The 11,262-nt window shown below is 45.8% G+C and overlaps 1 pseudogene; it reads left to right on the top strand.

Annotated features, from left to right (window-relative positions):
- Window positions 1–1,758: 1,758 nt before the first annotated feature.
- Window positions 1,759–2,589, top strand: LOC123067421 (uncharacterized; annotated as a pseudogene).
- Window positions 2,590–11,262: the final 8,673 nt, after the last annotated feature.

The raw sequence follows: 11,262 nt of genomic DNA, 5'->3' as shown, positions 1-11,262 counted from the left end.
TATGGTACCATAATCCATCTATTTCACACACACACTAGTGCATAACAATATGGATTATGTGTATTATATTTGCCACCACAACTGAGGGAATTTATTTCATGTAAATCGGCAAGCCACAACTCCGTGACAAACAATACATCTAAATTCTCAGCATTATTTTTATGTAATATGCATTATCTTTATACTATTTCTTGTCCGCGATTAAACTATTACTTGAACTTGCTACCACCAAATGATCTCTCTCTCTCTCAGACACACACACACACACTCTCTGATAGTATAGCACCAAAAACTTTTACCAATTACCATACTGTAGAACACCACACTCCTCACTGCATCGATGGGCGTTGGGTGGTGTCTCTTGGTCACCTGGCATCCTCTAATTCTGCGCCACCATCTCGATTATCTCCCTTGGCACCGAATTGTAAACACCTGTCCTCCTTCTCCTCCTTCCCTGTGCTCCTCAACACCCGAGCTGACCGCGAATCAAATCTGGACTGCTGGTACGGGCGCCCAGGAGCTAATACAACGATTCTCAATCAGACATGACAAGAATGTAAAAAAGAGCACATACCTTGATGCGGAAACTGCTGCCGCCTACCAAGTGAAGACCAGCAGGTGCGCTGCTCCGCCGTGGACCTGTGTTGGTTTGAGTCCATGTCCGCAGTTGGCCGCTGCTCGCATTCTCCCCACCCATCGCCCAAGCCAGTGTTAGGAGCAAACTCAATAGCCTTGACCGCCTTAATGGTTCCACACGACGAGATCGAATCAAGCATCATAGAGTTCGGGGAGGAGTAGCATTTCCACCGTCAGCTCCTCGCTGATGTATCAACGTAGAGTGCGGGGAGGACACGGAACGTAAATACCTGGGGTTTAGCGCTGGTGGCAGGAACGACCGACACGGCCTCCTTGCGCCGCTCCTTGCTGCCCGCCCTGCTCTGGGGATCCTAGCGCCCTGCCCTAGGGTTACTCGCTGGCGGCGGCTGCGGCGACGTTTCCTTCAAGAAAAAAAGCACGTCTCATGTCCGGCTCGTGCAGGAATCCATCACCATGTAGGATCAGTAGTTCCGTCCCGAATCGGTTATGTTGCAAGTCCTAGCTAGGGAAATACCCAATGGTTCATGGTTGTATATGCACCCTATATGGGATTTTTTTAAATATTTTTAAAAAAAGTCAAAATAGGTAAGAACTATTTTGACAAAACACTTGACTTACTTTTGCACTGGTATATACACTTTCACAAAAAAAAGTTGACATCACAGCAAAAAAGACAAAATTTATTTGCTATTATAGGTCACTATTCACACTATTTTAGCTAAAAGTTTGTCTTTTTCGAAAAGAAGTCAAAGGGATTTTTTTGTGTGGATTTTTTCTCACGGGTACAGCAAAAGGTCAAGTTTATTTCAAAAATATTTTCAGGAATATTTGACTTTTTGTTGAATTACTAATTTTTTCCCATATAGGGTGTATATGTCCCCATAGACCACAAATCCTCCTCTGTCCTAGCTATAGCTATATATATGTATTACCCTGCACCCCTATAAACAGTACACCCAGAGACCAATAGAAAGATCTGCGGGCACGAGGCATGCCCGTGTGTATCAATTGGTTGCGCGTATCCGTGTTGCTTCTAGTAGATCGATACTACATCAACCGTGGTTAGCCAACTACGTCTAATCTATTCGAGTGTTTTTGTGTGCGTACGTGTTTTTCTGGTATATACTTCAGAATTCACTAATTCAGTTAGTCGGGGGCTGGATGTCTAAGCAAAGAAGGCAGGGCGAGGAGGATGAGGCCAACTACTACCATGACCGCAGCGGCAATAAGGAGAAGAGTCTCTATCTGGTTCTAGACGACTGGCACAAGGGCTTCACCGTCCGCAAGATCGACGCCGACAGTCCCGACCTCAGCGCCTCCCCTGTCCTCCGGCTAGTGTCACCTGAGTGTGGCCGTGCCATGAAGTTCGCAGCCCTGGGCGGCTACATCATCGCCACGAGCAACATACATGCCGGAACCCTCTTCTACGACACTGACACCGCCGGACTGGCCGTCGGCCCTCCCGTTCCAGATGCACTGCTTTGTGGCTCCAACACCTTCCTGACCTCCGGCGCCGGCGACACGCTGTTCGCGTTCGCCTTCCACTTCATGGAGCGGCTTGTGTCCTTTGAGGCGATGGCGAAGCCGCCGCCGCCGGAAGACGACGACCTGCTGCCCACCGACTGGTCCTGGAGAAGCATGCCGACGCCCTTCACCAAGGACGAGATGATCTTCTCCTACGCGTTGCACCTGGACGGGCGCACCATATTCGTGTCCTCGTGGAGCAGGGCGGTCTGCGGCACGTACTCCGTCGACACCAGGAGCTGCAAGTGGAGGCGCCATGGGGAGTGGATGCTGCCTTTCAGAGGCCGAGGCTACTTCGACGCCGAGCTAGACGCATGGGTCGGGCTGCACGAGGACGGTAACGTCTGCTCCTGCCAGGTTGCCTCCCGCAGCGGCGGCACCACGTAGCAGCCGGAGTGGAAGATGGCCGACGAGCGTAGGATGTGGATCCCGTGGCATCAGCTGGAGTTTCGCCTGCGTCGGATGTGATGGCGCGGGCGGAGTATCGAGGAGTCGCCGCGTCGGCCAGGGCCTGGGGCACAGAGGAGTCCACCTAGTCAAGGAGATCAGAGAGAAGAAGATGATGGCGGCGCAAGGACACATGAGGGCAGGCGTCGAGAGGATCGGCTGTCCAGGCTCGCGAGGAGGGCAGTGATGGGAGGAACGCGTTAATGGTACCGTGTACAAAAATCCCATCAAAGCAAGTAAAATATACCATCAATGCTTAATTGATTCTGATTTAATTTTTATAGGCATTTTCGGATTTGTAGGGCATGTGCCCACAATCCTCGCACGCCGTACCTTTTTTTTGACGTGTATGATTCATGTAAGGAAATATCCCATCAATGTAAGGAAATATCCCATCAATGCTTGATTGATTGTGATTAATTTTTTTATATGGTAACTAATCCGATGGGTTTATGTGGGCGGTGAAGTGAAAAGGCAGGTGGGAGGGGAGACGAAAAATAACCAGTCAGAAAAAAATGAATTGATTGTTGCCTTGTACGTTTGGTTTTGATATTTGAAGATTGATCACCATCCATTAGTTGGGTTACCAAAGAATAAATCAATCATCATATGTGAATTCATTGTGTTACCAAATAAACGTTGGGTTTGTCCGGCCAGTAGGAGGGGGGGCGAATAAAAAACCGATGAAAAAAAACCGACGAAATTGGGAGGTGGGAGGGAGGTCGGAAAAAACTAGAGAAAAATAACCGGCAGACTATTCACCAACTGCTCCATTAGGAGTAGAGATACCCATTAAACAATAGAGAGATAATCGTGACTAAAATGCCACATCTCATATCTATTCTACCTACAATTACGTTCTTTAAACTTCTACTAGATCATCGATGGCTTGTGTTGCCACCCCATCTATTTTTCAGTACAATGGTTGGAAATTTCATAAAATATATGATGATATGAAATATTATTGTTAGATAGTATGAAACAAGTTGCTTAGAATTTTAGGACAACGAACTAAATATCTTGGATTAGTGAAACAAAGCACCGCAGTGTAATGTGTGTACTGTAGTTATAAGATCAGTCACTAAAATTGGATTCTAACCTGCTAGGAGCTTTAGTTGCAACATCATATGGTAATGTAAAAACACAACTCTATAGACATTGTACAATCAGCCTTAAACAATCTCCATTGGCACTGAAATCGGAAACACACACATCGACTTGTTGATTTTCCTACATTGACATCTCACTTGAATTTATAAATTGACTGTTTCGTAAACCTTTGTGACGCCCCCGATCCAATCGTACACTAATCATACACGCAAATGTGTACGATCAAGATCAGGGACTCACGGGAAGATATCACAACACAACTCTAAAAGTAAAATAAGTCATACAAGCATCATAATACAAGCCAGGGGCCTCGAGGGCTCGAATACAAGTGCTCGATCATAGACGAGTCAGCGGAAGCAACAATATCTGAGTACAGACATAAGTTAAACAAGTTGCCTTAAGAAGGCTAGCACAAACTGGGATACAGATCGAAAGAGGCGCAGGCCTCCTGCCTGGGATCCTCCTAACTACTCCTGGCCGTCGTCAGCGGCCTGCACATAGTAGTAGGCACCTCCAGAGTAGTAGTCGTCGTCGACGATGGCGTCTGGATCCTGGGCTCCAACGTATGGTTGCGGCATCCGAGAAGAAGAGGAAAACGAGGGAAAAGAGGGAGCAAAGCAACCGTGAGTACTCATCCAAAGTACTCGCAAGCAAGGAGCTACACTACATATGCATGGGTATATGTGTAAGGAGGCAATATGAGTGGACTGAACTGCAGAATGCCAGAATAAGAGGGGGATAGCTAGCCCTATCGAAGACTACGCTTCTGGCAGCCTCCGTCTTGCAGCATGTAGAAGAGAGTAGATTGAAGTCCTCCAAGTAGCATCGCATAGCATAATCCTACCCGGCGATCCTCCCCTCATCGCCCTGTGGAAAAGCGATCACCGGGTTGTCTGCGGAACTTATCTGGGTGTGTTTTATTAAGTATCCGGTTCTAGTTGTCATAAGGTCAAGGTACAACTCCGGGTCGTCCTTTTACCGAGGGACACGGCTATTCGAATAGATTAACTTCCCTGCAGGGGTGCACCACATAACCCAACACGCTCGATCCCATTTGGCCAGACACACTTTCCTGGGTCATGCCCGGCCTCGGAAGATCAACACGTCACAGCCCCACCTAGGCACAACAGAGAGGTCAGCACGCCGTTCTAAATCCTATGCGCACAGGGGTCTGGGCCCATCGCCCATTGCACACCTGCACGTTGCGTACGCGGCCGGTGAGCAGACCTAGCAATCTCCATTACAAAGGAAGTTGCGTTAACGCAGTCCAACCCGGCGCGTGCCGCTCAGTCGCTGACGTCACGAAGGCTTCGGCTGATACCAGGACGTCGAGTGCCCATATCTTTCCCGCGCAGTTGGTTAGTGCGTATAGGCCAGTGGCCAAACTCAAATCAAATACCAAGATCTCGTTAGGCATGTTATTATGAAGCAACCGCGAACATCGACCAGGGCCAGGCCCACCTCTCGCCTAGGTGGTTGCAACCTGCCCTGTCGCTCCGCCACAAAGTAACAGTCGGGGGCCGTCGGGAACCCAGGCCCACCTCTACCGGGATGGAGCCACCTGTCCTTCCAGCCCCCACATCGGAATCACTTGCGGGTACTCAACAAGCTGACCCGACTTTAGTCCTCATCTGTATAGTATGTATATATGTATAGTATATGTTGGGTTTCGTAGTAATTTCAAAAATTTTCCTACGCGCACACAGGATCATGTGATGCATAGCAACGAGGGGAAGAGTATTGTCTACGTACCCTACGCAGACCGACTGCGGAAGCGATGACACGACGTAGAGGAAGTAGTCGTACGTCTTCACGATCCAACCGATCAAGCACCGAAACTACGGCACCTCCGAGTTCGAGCACACGTTCAGCTCGATGACGATCCCCGGACTCCGATCCAGCAAAGTGTCGGGGAAGAGTTCCGTCAGCACGACGGCGTGGTGACGATCTTGATGAACTACAGCAGCAGGGCTTCGCCTAAACTCCGCTACAGTATTATCGAGGAATATGGTGGTAGGGGGCACCGCACACGGCTAAGGAATCGATCACGTGGATCAACTTGTGTCAACTTGTGTGTTTAGAGGTGCCCCTGCCTCAGTATATAAAGGAGCCAAGGGGGGAGGGTGCGCCGGCCAGGAGGAGGAGGCGCAGGAGGAGTCCTACTCCTACCGGGAGTAGGACTCCCCTCCAATCCTATTCCAACTAGGATTCCCAAGGGGGAAAGAGGGAGAGGGGTGGCCGGCCACCTCTCCTAGTCCTAATAGGACTAGGGGAAGGGGGGAGGCGCGCAGCCCCCTTGGGCTGCCCCTTTCTCCTTTCCACTAAGGCCCATGAAGGCCCATGTGGTTCCCGGGGGGTTCCGGTAACCTCCCGGTAACCCGGTAAAATCCCGATTTCACCCGGAACACTTCCGATGTCCAAACATAGGCTTCCAATATATCAATCTTTATGTCTCGACCATTTCGAGACTCCTCGTCATGTCCGTGATCACATCCGGGACTCCGAACAACCTTCGGTACATCAAAATGCATAAACTCATAATATAACTGTCATCGTAACCTTAAGCGTGCGGACCCTACGGGTTCGAGAACAATGTAGACATGACCGAGACATGTCTCTGGTCAATAACCAATAGCGGGACCTGGATGCCCATATTGGCTCCTACATATTCTACGAAGATCTTTATCGGTCAGACCGCATAACAACATACGTTGTTCCCTTTGTCATCGGTATGTTACTTGCCCGAGATTCGATCGTCGGTATCCAATACCTAGTTCAATCTCGTTACCGGCAAGTCTCTTTACTCGTTCCGTAATACATCATCTCACAACTAACATATTAGTTGTAATGCTTGCAAGGCTTATGTGATGTGTATTACCGAGAGGGCCCAGAGATACCTCTCCGACAATCGGAGTGACAAATCCTAATCTCGAAATACGCCAACCCAACATCGACCATTGGAGACACCTGTAGTACTCCTTTATAATCACCCAGTTACGTTGTGACGTTTGGTAGTACCCAAAGTGTTCCTCCGGTAAACGGGAGTTGCATAATCTCATAGTCATAGGAACATGTATAAGTCATGAAGAAAGCAATAGCAACATACTAAACGATCGGGTGCTAAGCTAATGGAATGGGTCATGTCAATCAGATCATTCTACTAATGATGTGACCTCGTTAATCAAATAACAACTCTTTGTTCATGGTTAGGAAACATAACCATCTTTGATTAACGAGCTAGTCAAGTAGAGGCATACTAGTGACACTATGTTTGTCTATGTATTCACACATGTATTATGTTTCCGGTAAATACAATTCTAGCATGAATAATAAACATTTATCATGATTATAAGGAAATAAATAATAACTTTATTATTGCCTCTAGGGCATATTTCCTTCAGTCTCCCACTTGCACTAGAGTCAATAATCTAGATTACACTGTAATGATTCTAACACCCATGGAGCCTTGGTGCTGATCATGTTTTGCTCGTGGAAGAGGCTTAGTCAACGGGTCTGCAACATTCAGATCCGTATGTATCTTGCAAATCTCTATGTCTCCCACCTGGACTAGATCCCGGATGGAGTTGAAGCGTCTCTTGATGTGTTTGGTCCTTTTGTGAAATCTGGATTCCTTTGCCAAGGCAATTGCACCAGTATTGTCACAAAAGATTTTCATTGGACCCGATGCACTAGGTATGACACCTAGATCGGATATGAACTCCTTCATCCAGACTCCTTCATTTGCTGCTTCCGAAGCAGCTATGTATTCCGCTTCACATGTAGATCCCGCTACGACGCTTTGTTTAGAACTGCACCAACTGACAGCTCCACCGTTTAATGTAAACACGTATCCGGTTTGCGATTTAGAATCGTCCGGATCAGTGTCAAAGCTTGCATCAACGTAACCTTTTACGATGAGCTCTTTGTCACTTCCATATACGAGAAACATATCCTTAGTCCTTTTCAGGTATTTCAGGATGTTCTTGACCGCTGTCCAGTGATCCATTCCTGGATTACTTTGGTACCTCCCTGCTAAACTTATAGCAAGGCACACATCAGGTCTGGTACACAGCATTGCATACATGATAGAGCCTATGGCTGATGCATAGGGAACATCTTTCATATTCTCTCTATCTTCTGCAGTGGTCGGGCATTGAGTCTTACTCAATTTCACACCTTGTAACACAGGCAAGAACCCTTTCTTTGCTTGATCCATTTTGAACTTCTTCAAAATTTTGTCAAGGTATGTGCTTTGTGAAAGTCCAATTAAGCGTCTTGATCTATCTCTATAGATCTTAATGCCTAATATGTAAGCAGCTTCACCGAGGTCTTTCATTGAAAAACTTTTATTCAAGTATCCCTTTATGCTATCCAGAAATTCTATATCATTTCCAATCAGTAATATGTCATCCACATATAATATCAGAAATGCTACAGAGCTCCCACTCACTTTCTTGTAAATACAGGCTTCTCCGAAAGTCTGTATAAAACCAAATGCTTTGATCACACTATCAAAACGTTTATTCCAACTCCGAGAGGCTTGCACCAGTCCATAAATGGATCGCTGGAGCTTGCACACTTTGTTAGCTCCCTTTGGATCGACAAAACCTTCTGGTTGCATCATATACAACTCTTCTTCCAGGAATCCATTCAGGAATGCAGTTTTGACATCCATTTGCCAAATTTCATAATCATAAAATGCGGCAATTGCTAACATGATTCGGACGGACTTAAGCATCGCTACGGGTGAGAAGGTCTCATCGTAGTCAATTCCTTGAACTTGTCGAAAACCTTTTGCGACAAGTCGAGCTTTGTAGACAGTAACATTACCATCAGCGTCAGTCTTCTTCTTAAAGATCCATTTATTCTCAATTGCTTGCCGATCATCGGGCAAGTCAACCAAAGTCCATACTTTGTTCTCATACATGGATCCCATCTCAGATTTCATGGCTTCAAGCCACTTTGCGGAATCTGGGCTCACCATCGCTTCTTCATAGTTCGTAGGTTCATCATGATCTAGTAGCATGACTTCCAGAACAGGATTTCCGTACCACTCTGGCGCGGATCTTACTCTGGTTGATCTACGTGGTTCAGTAGTATCTTGATCTGAAGTTTCATGATCATTATCATTGGCTTCCTCACTAACCGGTGTAGGTGTCACTGAAACAGTTTTCTGTGATGAGCTACTCTCCAGTAAGGGAGCAGGTACAGTTACCTCGTCAAGTTCTACTTTCCTCCCACTCACTTCTTTCGAGAGAAACTCCTTCTCTAGAAATGATCCATTCTTAGCAACGAATGTTTTGCCTTCGGATCTGTGATAGAAGGTGTACCCAACAGTTTCCTTTGGGTATCCTATGAAGACACATTTCTCCGATTTGGGTTCGAGCTTATCAGGTTGAAGTTTTTTCACATAAGCATCGCAGCCCCAAACTTTAAGAAACGACAACTTTGGTTTCTTGCCAAACCACAGTTCATAAGGCGTCGTCTCAACGGATTTTGATGGTGCCCTATTTAACGTGAATGCGGCCGTCTCTAAAGCATATCCCCAAAATGATAGCGGTAAATCAGTAAGAGACATCATAGATCGCACCATATCTAGTAAAGTACGATTACGACGTTCGGACACACCATTACGCTGTGGTGTTCCGGGTGGCGTGAGTTGCGAAACTATTCCACAATTTTTCAAATGTACACCAAACTCGTAACTCAAATATTCTCCTCCACGATCAGATCGTAGAAACTTAATTTTCTTGTTACGATGATTTTCAACTTCACTCTGAAATTCTTTGAACTTTTCAAATGTTTCAGACTTATGTTTCATTAAGTAAATATACCCATATCTGCTTAAATCATCTGTGAAGGTGAGAAAATAACGATATCCGCCACGAGCCTCAATATTCATCGGGCCACATACATCAGTATGTATGATTTCCAACAAATCTGTTGCTCTCTCCATAGTACCGGAGAACGGTGTTTTAGTCATCTTGCCCAAGAGGCACGGTTCGCAAGTACCAAGTGATTCATAATCAAGTGGTTCCAAAAGTCCATCGGTATGGAGTTTCTTCATGCGCTTTATACCGATATGACCTAAACGACAGTGCCACAAATAAGTTGCACTTTCATTATCAACTCTGCATCTTTTGGCTTCAACATTATGAATATGTGTATTACTACTATCGAGATTTAGTAAGAATAGACCACTCTTCAAGGGTGCATGACCATAAAAGATATTACTCATATAAATAGAACAACCATTATTCTCTGATTTAAATGAATAACCGTCTCGCATTAAACAAGATCCAGATATAATGTTCATGCTCAACGCTGGCACCAAATAACAATTATTTAGGTCTAATATTAATCCCGAAGGTAGATGTAGAGGTAGCGTGCCGACTGCGATCACATCGACTTTGGAACCGTTTCCCACGCGCATCGTCACCTCGTCCTTTGCTAGTGCCCGCTTATTCTGTAGTCCCTGTTTCGAGTTGCAAATATTAGCAACAGAACCAGTATCAAATACCCAGGTGCTACTGCGAGCTCTAGTAAGGTACACATCAATAACATGTATATCACATATACCTTTGTTCACCTTGCCATCCTTCTTATCCGCCAAATACTTGGGGCAGTTCCGCTTCCAGTGACCAGTCTGCTTGCAGTAGAAGCACTCAGTTTCAGGCTTAGGTCTAGACTTGGGTTTCTTCTCTTGAGCAGCAACTTGCTTGCCGTTCTTTTTGAAGTTCCCCTTTTTCTTCCCTTTGCCCTTTTTCTTGAAACTAGTGGTCTTGTTAACCATCAACACTTGATGCTCCTTCTTGATTTCTACCTCCGCAGCTTTCAGCATTGCGAAGAGCTCGGGAATAGTCTTGTTCATCCCTTGCATATTATAGTTCATCACGAAGCTCTTGTAGCTTGGTGGCAGTGATTGGAGAATTCTGTCAATGACGCAATCATCCGGAAGATTAACTCCCAATTGAATCAAGTGATTATTATACCCAGACATTTTGAGTATATGCTCACTGACAGAACTGTTCTCCTCCATCTTGCAGCTATAGAACTTATTGGAGACTTCATATCTCTCAATCCGGGCATTTGCTTGAAATATTAACTTCAACTCCTGGAACATCTCATATGCTCCATGACGTTCAAAACGTCGTTGAAGTCCCGATTCTAAGCCGTAAAGCATGGCACACTGAACTATCGAGTAGTCATCAGCTTTGCTCTGCCAGACGTTCATAACATCTGGCGTTGCTCCAGCAGCAGGCCTGGCACCCAGCGGTGCTTCCAGGACGTAATTCTTCTGTGCAGCAATGAGGATAATCCTCAAGTTACGGACCCAGTCCGTGTAATTGCTACCATCATCTTTCAACTTTGCTTTCTCAAGGAACGCATTAAAATTTAACGGAACAACAGCACGAGCCATCTATCTACAATCAACATAAACAAGCAAGATACTATCAGGGACTAAGTTCATGATAAATTTTAAGTTCAATTAATCATATTACAAAAGAACTCCCACTTAGATAGACATCTCTCTAATCCTCTAAGTGATCACGTGATCCAAATCAACTAAACCATAACCGATCA

The sequence above is a fragment of the Triticum aestivum genome, chromosome 3B (genome assembly GCF_018294505.1).
Source record: "Triticum aestivum cultivar Chinese Spring chromosome 3B, IWGSC CS RefSeq v2.1, whole genome shotgun sequence".
NCBI classification, from domain to species: domain Eukaryota; kingdom Viridiplantae; phylum Streptophyta; class Magnoliopsida; order Poales; family Poaceae; genus Triticum; species Triticum aestivum.
Note: the sequence above shows the minus strand (reverse complement) of the source record. Positions and strands in the feature narration are given on the sequence as shown.